Source organism: Saccopteryx leptura, chromosome 1 (assembly GCF_036850995.1).
Source record: "Saccopteryx leptura isolate mSacLep1 chromosome 1, mSacLep1_pri_phased_curated, whole genome shotgun sequence".
In the NCBI taxonomy this organism is placed as follows: domain Eukaryota; kingdom Metazoa; phylum Chordata; class Mammalia; order Chiroptera; family Emballonuridae; genus Saccopteryx; species Saccopteryx leptura.
The window spans coordinates 346,968,748-346,979,806 of NC_089503.1; the positions used below are offsets into that span (position 1 = coordinate 346,968,748).

General features: G+C 39.1%; 1 non-coding gene and 1 pseudogene across 1 annotated transcript; one reads left to right on the forward strand and one right to left on the reverse strand.

Annotated features, from left to right (window-relative positions):
• The first annotated feature begins 5,537 nt into the window (after nt 1-5,537).
• LOC136390146 (U4 spliceosomal RNA) lies at nt 5,538-5,643 on the forward strand (annotated as a pseudogene).
• A 4,788-nt stretch (nt 5,644-10,431) lies between these two features.
• Nucleotides 10,432-10,538, reverse strand: LOC136390179 (U6 spliceosomal RNA). The gene has a single exon (XR_010748614.1). It is a non-coding gene; the product is annotated as a U6 spliceosomal RNA (small nuclear RNA).
• Nucleotides 10,539-11,059: the final 521 nt, after the last annotated feature.

Genomic DNA, 11,059 nt, shown 5'->3' on the forward strand with positions numbered 1-11,059 from the left:
TGAAACTCAGTCTTACTAATATTCAGTGTTTTCTCACTCTCCACCAAGATAATCAGCAGCCACAGTAGGTCATGCAGTAAAATGTCCACCTTTAGATAAGAAAACTATAAGAGAATGGGCTTCCCAGGGTGTTCAGTTCCAGCGCGGTACAGAATCACGAGGGCCCTCCACTGTTCCACCTGTGAGGCAGGCAGGGACCACGCTCCTCTCTAAACCACCCCACCACATGCTCACTAGATCACTTTCTCTTTCACTGCTCAATGCTCAGCAGTTCTCTCTTCTTCATTATTATATGTTTCTTTCTCTGCTAGATTTTCTCATAAACTTCCCTTCCTTTGTGCCCACTTTCTTAAACATCTCGTAACTTATTTCTTCACCAACTTCAAGTCTTTGCTGGAATGTCACCTTCTTGATGAAGCTTTTCCTAATCACCAGTTTAAAGTGGCCACTCACCCCTCTCTCTGCTGGACTTATCCTATACGTACATTTTTCTCATAGTGCTTGTTGTCTTCTAACTATGCTGCTTTTCCCCCATGTCCTCTTAGATAAAAGCTACAAGAAAGCAGGGATTTGTGTCTATTTTGATTATTATTTTCTGGAGGCATAAACTACTTCTAATATTAGTTAGTGCTCAATAAATAATTATAGAATGAACGAATTAACAAATAATGATATTCATGTCACCCCTTGAAAGAGTCAGTTTTAAGAGTTTTGCTATTAAAAACAGAATTTCTTAATTAAGAATCATTCTATTTTTGTTACAAAAGTTAATTTCTTCTCTTGTATTTTCCTTTGATCCACAGCATCTGATTTAATTTTTGGTTCTAGTGTTACACATGTCCTGGGTTCTTGTGATCTCCCAGGACAGAAATCAAAAGAGGTCACTAGAAATTAAAGCAGAGGCTGATGCATTGGCTGGAAATCAAACCTGCATCTCTCACATGGGTGAGAGGGAGTGAGAATTCTGCCACTAAACCATCCTGGGTTCTTGGGAAAGCCTGAGATAGAAATCAAGAAAGTTTATCACAAAGTAGTACTCAGGGGAGAGGTTTATTATATATAGCTGGAGTGCTGAGGGAGACATTTCATGGGAGAAAGAGAAATGTTGCTCCCAAACAAAAGCCAAGGAGCAGTTTTCTAAAAAATAGTTGAGACAGGAAGGATGATGTCTAAATGTGGCATGTCTATGTAGAGGAAGGGACGCTGGTGCTTGTGTAGTACAACTACATGCTTCTTCATGCATTGCATATCTTATTAGCATGTTAAATCTCCACCCAGGGGTGTGGGTTTTTAAGCTTTTAAATGAGGGAGGGTCACCAAAAGGACAGTCTTTCTTGTCAGTCTTTTATATGTGAATGAAAAACACAAAATTTAAGCCCACCAAAGTAATCTTGCAGACAGCAGTGACCTTCAGTCTAGCTGCCTATTGGCTGTAAGGAGAAGGGTAACCATTGGGCAGTGAATGGATTTCTGGCTTCCTGCCTGCTGGCCCAGGGAGGAGCCTGCCTATCTCACTAGCATCTCCATGTTTTCTGAATTTTGTGCTCTGCCAGGTAGTACCTGAAAGGGGCTTCTGGGTCTGCAAAATCATCTACTTTGCATGTACTGTATTATAAACAGAAGAAACAGGTCTTTGGCGTCCTTGAGAAGGCGCTCTTTTACACCCATAATATACCCATTCAAAGGTTCTATGTTCCTGGGGGCTTCCTTCACGTTTGGACTAGGCACTGATACAGAACTTACTACAAATTCATTGTTCATGAAGCTGACCATCATGCTGAGAGGAAACTGCCTCAGTGTGATTTATATGGACTTGATTTGGTAGAGTCGATCTTCACTAATTCTCTGTTAAATTCAATTCAGTTTATTAATGAGTTTCAGTCAGTAACAAGTAAAGCAACTCCTGGCGACAAGGCCAGAGAGATTTGGTGAAGGACTTGGGAGAAGGATATCTGAATGTGACTAAAACCTTCATATTTAGTGAGTATTTTTAAATAAAGTATGGGACTAAAATTGAAATGCAAAGAAATCAGCACCCAAGTGCTATTTTCACAACCTTTTTTTATTTTTATAAACCATTGGGTATTGCATCATGAGGACCTGTGCTCACTCTAAATTGCATTCTTTTTCCCTGGCAGAAATGATGCTCTGTTTGTTAGATCTATGCTTGCTCTGGTTGAAGAGTTCTAAAAGTCCTTGCTTAATCTGCTACTGTGTGTGTACAGACCCATGCACCTGAGTATTCGTGTGTGTGTACACACACATACACACGAAAGCTTTGTATTTTCCAGGTATGGCACTTCCTTCCTGACTTTTGCCAGAGTAAGAGAGCTCTTTTAAATTGGAAAATGTGGTGAATTTTTGTTCTAAGATGTTATAGAAAAATAAAAGCAAGCTTTTATTCATCCTCCAGACCCTATTATCAATCCTGTTTGTTGTACATTAAAATTACCTGAGGAAATTTTTGAAAATACCTAATGCATGGGTTTCATCTCAAAACAACTGAATCAGAATCCCTGAAAATGGGGCCCAGGCACTAGTACTTGTTAAATATCACGTTTTTGTGTAATAAATTCTTATGATTAACAGGCTTATAACTTCTCTACTGTAAGAGTCTATTTCTATAGCTCTACCATTCACAATTTACTGGAACAAAGTTAATATCACCTAATCTATAAATTTTTTAAAGTTTGCACACTTTCTCAAAGATAAAAGAATATCTTGAGGCATTTATTTTAACCATTAACTTTCTTGTAATTTTTTGTTTTGGAAACACACAGTTGCAAGCAAATGTTTCTTGAAATGATAATCAAAATCCTTTTGTGGTTATATTAAATTTGCAACTAGTCTGAAATGTTGCAAGATATTTTTAAAAGGAAAAGAAACAAGTTACATGCTTTCTGTCTTGTTTAAAGTAATCAGCTCACCTACAGGAATTCCTACTTGCATTGGCATGATCAAATGTAAGAGCTGGTAGCTGATGACCTGTCAGGGTACTTATTAATTTTCATGGATTCATGCATTCTCTCTCTCCCTATTTTTTTTTTTTTTTTGTATTTTTCTGAAGTTATAAGCGGGGAGCAGTCAGACAGACTCCTGCATGTGCCTGACTGAAATCCACCCAGCACGTCCACCAGGGGGCGATGCTCTGCCCATTTGGGGCATTGCTTCCTTGTGCCACAACCATTCCAGAGCTTGAGGTGGAGGACGTGGTGCCATCCTCAGCACCCAGGCCAACTTTGCTTCAATGGAGCCATGGCTGTGGGAGGGGAAGAGAGAAGTAGAGAGGAAGGAGAGGGGGAAGGGTGGAGAAACAGATGGGCGCCTCTCCTGTGTGCTCTGGCCGGGAATTGAACTCAGGGCTTCCACATGCCAGGCCGATGCTTTACTGCTGAGCCAACATTCTCTTATTTTTTTTAATAAATAATCAAACTCTCTCAAATTGCATTTAGATTTTAGGGAGATAAGAATGGTAAGTCATAAAACAATGAGTTTGCCAGAAGAAACACTAGGCTTAAAGGTAATTTTATACTATCTTTTTTTCTTAAGTTAATAAATAAGTTTTCAAGGGAGAGAATATGGAGGTGTGGAAACGTTGTAAACTTTACAATAACATAAACCTGTGTTTGAATGTCAGGTTTTTCACTCACACCCACAGCCAGGGCATTGGCAAGTCTGAATCTGACCGCCCCTCAACATCTCCTAGTCGGAGGTAACATCATCAACCACTTGGACTCTTCCAACAATCCTATCCGTCCCCCAGGTCCCCCAGTGTCTTTCTTCCATATATTGTCCTTCAAGAAACTTCTCCATGCAGTTGACCAGTGTTAGTCAACCTGGCCCCTACCGCCCACTACTGGGCATTCCAGCTTTCATGGTGGGCAGTAGCGGAGCAACCAAAGTATAAATAAAAAGATAGATTTAACTATAGTAAGTTGTTTTATAAACATTTATTCTGCCAAACTTAGCGAAAATCCAACATAAAGTACTTGGTAAATAATTATTATTATATGCTTTAACTTGCTGTAACTCTGCTTTATAAATTTTATAAAGTAAAGTTACTTCCTTACTTTATAAATCACCATTACTGTGGAACCGGTGGGCGGTTAGAAAATTTACTACTAACAGAGATACAAAAGTGGGCGGTAGGTATAAGAAGGTTGACTATTCCTGCAGTAGACAAAGAAACCCTTTATGTTGTTGGTGGTAGTTTTTCCAGCATTACTGAAATATAATTGACAAGTAGGAATTATAGATATTTAAGATATACCACTTGATGATTTGGTCTATTGCCTACATTATGAAATAATCTCCACAATCAAGCTAATTAACATGTCCATCACCTCATATAGCTGCCATTTATTTCCCTCCCTTCCTCTCATCTTCTCTCCCTCTTTTTCTCTCTTTTCTCTTTCTTTTTTTGTGGTAAGAACACCTGTGATCTACTCTTTAGCAAATTTCAAGTACATAATACTCTACTGTTAACAATAGTCCTCATGATATACATTAGATCTCCAGAATTTATCCTGCATAGCTGAAACTGTATACTTTGTTGCCTCTCCCCATCTTCCCGACACCCTTACCCCTATCAGCCACCATTCTGCTCTCAGCTCCTATGAATTTATTTTAGATTCTACATATAAATAAGATCATGCAGTAGTTTTCTTCCTGTGTCTGGCTTATTTCACTTAGCATAGTGTCTTCCAGGTTCACCTATGTTGTCACAAATTGAAAGATTTCTTTCATTGTTAAGACTGAAGTCCTTTCTTTTTTATTTTCCATTTTCTATTTCTTTTTTAAAATTTCTTTCTTAATAATGTTAATTTAATATTTGGTTGACATGGTTTCAAGTGTCCCACTTAGTATAACGCCATCTACATACGGCATCGTGCTCCCCCGTGCCCCATGCAGTTTCTCTCCCCCCCTCACTTCCCCCCATCCCCCTCCACCTGTCTCCACCCCTCTTTGCTTCTGGCTATTGCTACCCTGTTGTCTCTATAGAAATGTTTTATGTATATGTGTTTTTTGACTAATTCCTTCACATTCTCTGATCCTGTCCCCTCTTCCCCCTTCCCTCTGACAACTGTCCAGCTGTTCCCTGTGTCCCCACCTCTGTTTCTATTATGTTTCTCAATTTATTGTGTTCATGAGATTCTACATATAAGTGAGATCATATGGTATTTGTCTTTGCCTGGCTTATTTTACTTAGCATAAAAATCTCCACGTCCATTCCATCCATGCTGTCACAAAAGGTAAAATTTCCTTTTTATTTCTTTTTTTTTTTTTTTACATAATATTCCATTGTGCAAATGTACGATTGCTTTTTTAATCCACTTATCCATTGATGGACAAGGCTGAAATCTTTTTAAAGCATAAATTTAACTTCTAAACCTTTCACTTGCTTTTTATTGTTATTAGAATAAATTCCACACTTCATATCCTAGCTCTAAAGTTCTGATCTCATCTTCTATATTTTCTCCTTGTTATGTACAGTTCCATCACATAGCTGTCCCTGGAATAAGCTAAAGTAATTCTTAAGCTTTGCGCAGTGGCAGTATCGTAGCCAATGAGGTTTATCCAAGGCGCAATTATTGCTAATTGAAAACTAAAGTAATTCTTAATTTATGGTCTTTGCACAAATAATTCCTGAGCGAGGTAGAGATGACAGCAAGGGTTCATCTTATGACCTCATATGGCAATGGTATATGTAGTATTTTGCAAGTCTGTTACTTCATCTGTGAAGCTCCTTCTTTTTCTTTCATGAGATCACAAGAAAGTTGTTGGAAGTGTCTAGAAATGCTGAGTTATTTAAGCCAAGAGAGTGGTGCTACTCATTTTAGGCATTGAAAATTATGAAATTTTCCCTGGCCAGTTGGGTCAGAGGTAGAGCATCAGCCCGGCATATGGATGTCCTGGGTTTGATTCCCAGTCAGGGCATGTAAGAGAAGTAATCATCTGCTTCTCCACACCTTCATCTCCCCCTTCTCTTTCCCTCCTACATAGCTCAGTTGGTTCAAGTGCATCATCCCCAGGCTCTGAGGTTGGCTCCATTGGAGCCTCAGTCTCAGGTGCTAAAAATAGTTCAGTTGTGAGAATGGCCCCAGATGGGGATTGCTGGGTGGATCTTGGTTGGGGCACATGTGAGAGTCTGTCTATCTCCCCTCCTCTCACTTGGAAAAGAAGGAAAAAATCTGAAATTCAATAATTTTTAAAGATAATTCATGCTAACTCACTTTTACTTTTTAGTAACTGGAGAAACTGTATATTACAGAAAATAGGCAGAATTGAGGGATGGTTAGAAGTGTGCACTCTAGGTTGATCAGATGGCCTCTGTTTGAATTCTAGTTATGCTATCTTATTTGCTTTGCAATCTTAAGTCACTAACTCACCATTGCTTTATTGCTTTGCCTCACTTTCTTCATTTGTCAATTGGGGGTTATAACATATTGTATCTCAGTGTTATGAGGATTACATCAGATAATTCATATAAAGTGCCTGGCAGGTAGTAGATGCTCAGTAAATATATACTTATTTAATAATAATAATTATTATTAATATCTTGAATCATAAAGAGTCATTGTTAATCTGATGATCTATAGGATATGACACATCAACACGTGCCAGTTAAGTCACTTTTTTTTTTTTAGAAATAGTAATGGTGAGAAGCATCAACTCATTGTTGCTTTACTTTAGTTGTTCATTGATTACTTTTCATATGTGCCGTATTGGGGGGGATCTCAAAAACTGAGCCAGTGACCCTTTGCTCCCAGCAACTTTGGGTTTCAGGTCAGTGATCTGGGGCTCAAGCCAGTGACCTTGGGATCATGTCGATGATCCCATGCTCAAGCGGGTGACTCCACGCTTATGTCGGTGAACCTGCACTCTAGCCCAGGGGTCCCCAAACTATGGCCCGCAGGCCACATGCGGCCCCCTGAGGCCATTTATCCGGCCCCCACCGCACTTCTGGAAGGGGCACCTCTTTCATTGGTGGTCAGTGAGAGAAGCACATTGACCATCTCATTAGCCAAAAGCAGGCCCATAGTTCCCATTGAAATACTGGTCAGTTTGTTGATTTAAATTTACTTGTTCTTTATTTTAAATATCGTATTCCCGTTTTGTTTTTTTACTTTAAAATAAGATATGTGCAGTGTGCATAGAGATTTTTTCATAGTTTTTTTTTATAGTCTGGCCCTCCAAGGGTCTGAGGGACAGTGAACTGGCCCCCTGTGTAAAAAGTTTGGGGACCCCTGCTCTAGCCAGTGACCTCAGGGTTTCAAACTGGAAACCTCAGCATCCCAGGCTGAAGCTCTCAATTCACTGCACCACTACTGGTCAGGCACTAAATTACTTTTTGATGAGAAAATTATTCTTAAATAAAAGACCTTTTGCTAATTACATATATAGGCCCAAAGAGCTATTTTAAAGCACCTACTATTTAATATTCTCATTTTATTTAACCATGTTTCTAGTGTTTGCTTTTGACTTTACTTATGTTTTTATGATTCACTGTTTATCTCTGATTTTTTTAAAAAATGATAAGAAAAGTCAAATCCAGGAAGAGGTAGAAGGTAAGGTCTCTGATTTCATAACAGCAAAGAAAGATAAATGCAAAAGAAAAATAACCTTGTTAGAAGCGAATGCCTTCAGGGGACCTGAAGAACTAAGGCTAGAACTTTGCCAGGCAGCAATAAAGAGGTGCAGGTCGGGAAGTGGAAAGATTGTTGCCCACGAGAGCAATTTCTTGCTTGACTATTTTCTCTTAAATCTCATTATATAAGTTGACTGATTGCTTTTTTTCAAACTCTAATTCAGGTCATAAAATTGGAAGAGAAAATATAGTAAAATATTTATATGTAAACCCCCTTTGGAGTGAAACATTTTATTTCTAGATGTTTATAATTATTTTCTGGCTTATTTAGAATAGTTTAGAGTTGGGCAATTCTGGAACTGAAATTTATATTCCCTAAATATGCATGAAAAAGTATATTCTACCACAATAAGAAATGAGGTTTGTTGATTCAATTTTCCCTCAGCCAGCCTGATAAACAGAGCGACTGTCACTGGGAAAGTTCTGGATGAGGCAAATGTTAAGGCTCCATCTAATTGCCTAGAGCAGGTTTCATATCTAAATTGCAACATGGCAAAGATCTGTTTGTTTGCTCAAGGAAGAGAAGAGATACATTGCTTATTTCCAAAACTCAAATAGGCTCTTTGTTTATGGTACATGCCCTGAGTTCTTACTAATTAGTCTTCTTTTCATGCTTTATATGCTCCAGTCATATTGAATAACAATATTCTTGTTACATCTTTTATTTCCCAGGGTCTTCGGCTTTGTGTACACAGCCATCTCTCCTGCAGGCATTACCTCCAAAATCTAACTCCTCACCTCCTCTCAGTTCAAATGCAGCTTGTCCTTTGAAGCCTTTCGTAATAGTTTCAAAAATTAATCTCATCTTAGAAAGCCTCTTAGCCCCTCATGAGTACTTCTAATATGGCATTTTAGTCAACATATATTTATCATGTATATACAATGTGCTAAGGATATATCAGTGGGTGAAATAGTTAGAAATCCTTGTAAGCTGCAGACATAAGTTAAAATTGTGTGTTAGATAACGATAAATGCTAAAGAGAAGAATGTAGGAACAGAGAGAAATAGGAAATGGGAAGTCAGCAATTTTATGTGATCAGAAGAGCCCAGACACAAAAGGAGACACAAAAGACCTAAAGTACAGTGTGTCCGTAAAGTCATGGTGCACTTTTGACCGGTCACAGGAAAGCAACAAAAGACGATAGAAATGTGAAATCTGCACCAAATAAAAGGAACACCCTCCCAGTTTCTGTAGGATGATGTGGCAGCATGTGCGCATGTGCAGATGATGACATAACACTGTGTATACAGAGGAGCAGCCCACAGCCATGCCAGTCTAGATGTGGATGGTACAGAGGAAAGTTCAGTGTGTTCTGTGGCTCGCTAAATTCGAATCCATGACCAAAGTGCAACGTGAATATAGGCACGTTTATAACGAAGTGCCACAACATTAATCACTTAAAACAGGAATCACAGACGTTATTCACTCTGTTACACCAGACTTCCTTACCCATGTGTGGCAAGAACTTCGCTATCAGTAGGATGTGTATAGGGCAACAAATGGAGCCCACATCGAACTGCACTGAATAGGTATGAAACTGGGAGAATTTTCCTTTTATTTGGTGCAGATTTCACATTTCTATCGTCTTTTGTTTCTTTCCTGTGACCAGTCAAAAGTGCACCATGACTTTACGGACACACTGTATAATACAGTCTTCTAGGAAAAGAGCACTCCGGCAGAGGAAACCGCACAGGAAGATCTGGGTGGCCGAGTGCTTCATCAGGGATGCCACTGAGCTAGAATCAGAGCCAGCAAGAGGAAAAGAAGTGGGAGAGGAGGTCGTGGTGGTGAGGAATGGGGAGGCAGAGGAGGGCAGGAGGGAAAGCAGGCAGATTGCATAGGGCCTTCCAATGACTGGCTTTTTGTCAGGGCTAGACGGCAAACCACTGACGGGTTCAGTCACCACAAAAAAATGATTGAGCTCGTATTTTAACAGGAGCAACATTGCAGTGGTGAACGGTGCAGGTTCTGGAAATATTCTGAAGATAGAACCTATAGAATTCATCAAAATATCAGACATCAGACGGGAGAAAGAGATGAGCAAGTGTGAGTCTAAGGAGCTGCCATTAGCTGACATGCTTAAAGCTATAAAAAGAACAAGAAGCAGTATCGGACACTCTGGTTTAGACATGTAGAGTTTCAGATCACTTCCCTGCTCTGAGGTTAGTTTGATATATACATTAGAAGTTTCAGGGAGCAGTTGGACTGGGAATACAAATTTGGGAGTTATGAGCCTTTATTTTATTTTTTCTTTTAGTTTTTTTTTTTTTAATTTTTTGAAGAAGATCCATACTGTTTTCTATAGTTGTTAAACCAGTTTACATTCCCATGAACAGCGCAAAAGGTTCCCTTTCTGCCACATCCTCATCAACACATTTCTTTTTTCATTTTAGAGAGAGAGAGAGAAAGAGAGAGAGAGGAGAGAAAAGGGGGAAGTAGCAGGAAGCATCAACTCCCAAATGTTCCTTGCCCAGGCAAGCCCAGGGTTTCAAACCGGGGACCTCCGTGTTCCAGGTTGATGCTTTATACACTGCACCACCAAAGGCCAGACCTCGCTAACACATTTCTTATCTTTTTGTTAATAGCCCTTTTAAAAGATGTGAGGTGATATCTCATTGAGGTTTTGATTTGCATTTCCCTAATGGTTAGTGGCATTGAGTATCTACTTATGTACCTGTTGATTATTTGCATATCTTCTTTGGAAAAATATCTATTCACATCCTTTGTCCATTTTAAAAATGGGTTTTACTATTTGAACTGTATAAGTTGTGTATTTTTTTTTTAAAATATGAAACGCTTCACAAATTTGCATGTCATCCTTGCGCAGGGGCCATGCTAATCTTCTCTGTATCGTTCCAATTTTAGTATATGTGCTACCGAAGCGAGCACTGAGTTGTATATTTTAAATATTAACCCTTATTCCATATATTTTCTCCCATTTTATAAATTGTGTTTTTGTCTTGTTGGTGGTTTCCTTTGCTGTGTGGAAGCTTTTTAGTTTGACAAGAAAGTGCATGACATTAATTCCCAATGTGCTGGATTCTGTTCTGTTTCTTTCAACTTGTTTTCTGTTCATAATCATTTTTTAAAGTTTTACTTCAAGATAGTCTCATTGAACTTCACAAATTCTGAGGAAAGGAAGAAGGCAACACATGCAGAATTTCAAATACAACCTTGCTCGTAAACTTGAAATGCCCAGTCCACAGCCGTTCACCAGACCATGTGCTCGGGGAGTTCTCTGCTGGATACAGTCAGTGGGAAGGAAACAGGGCCTGCTCGCCAGGATCTGACACCTTAGCTGGTGAAGACAAAATACTGTACACTCTAAAAGCAACCATTTACCAAGTCCAGGTTTTAAAATAAGCATTAACTTGTTCCTTTTCCTCACTCCAACGTCCAGTTAATCACAA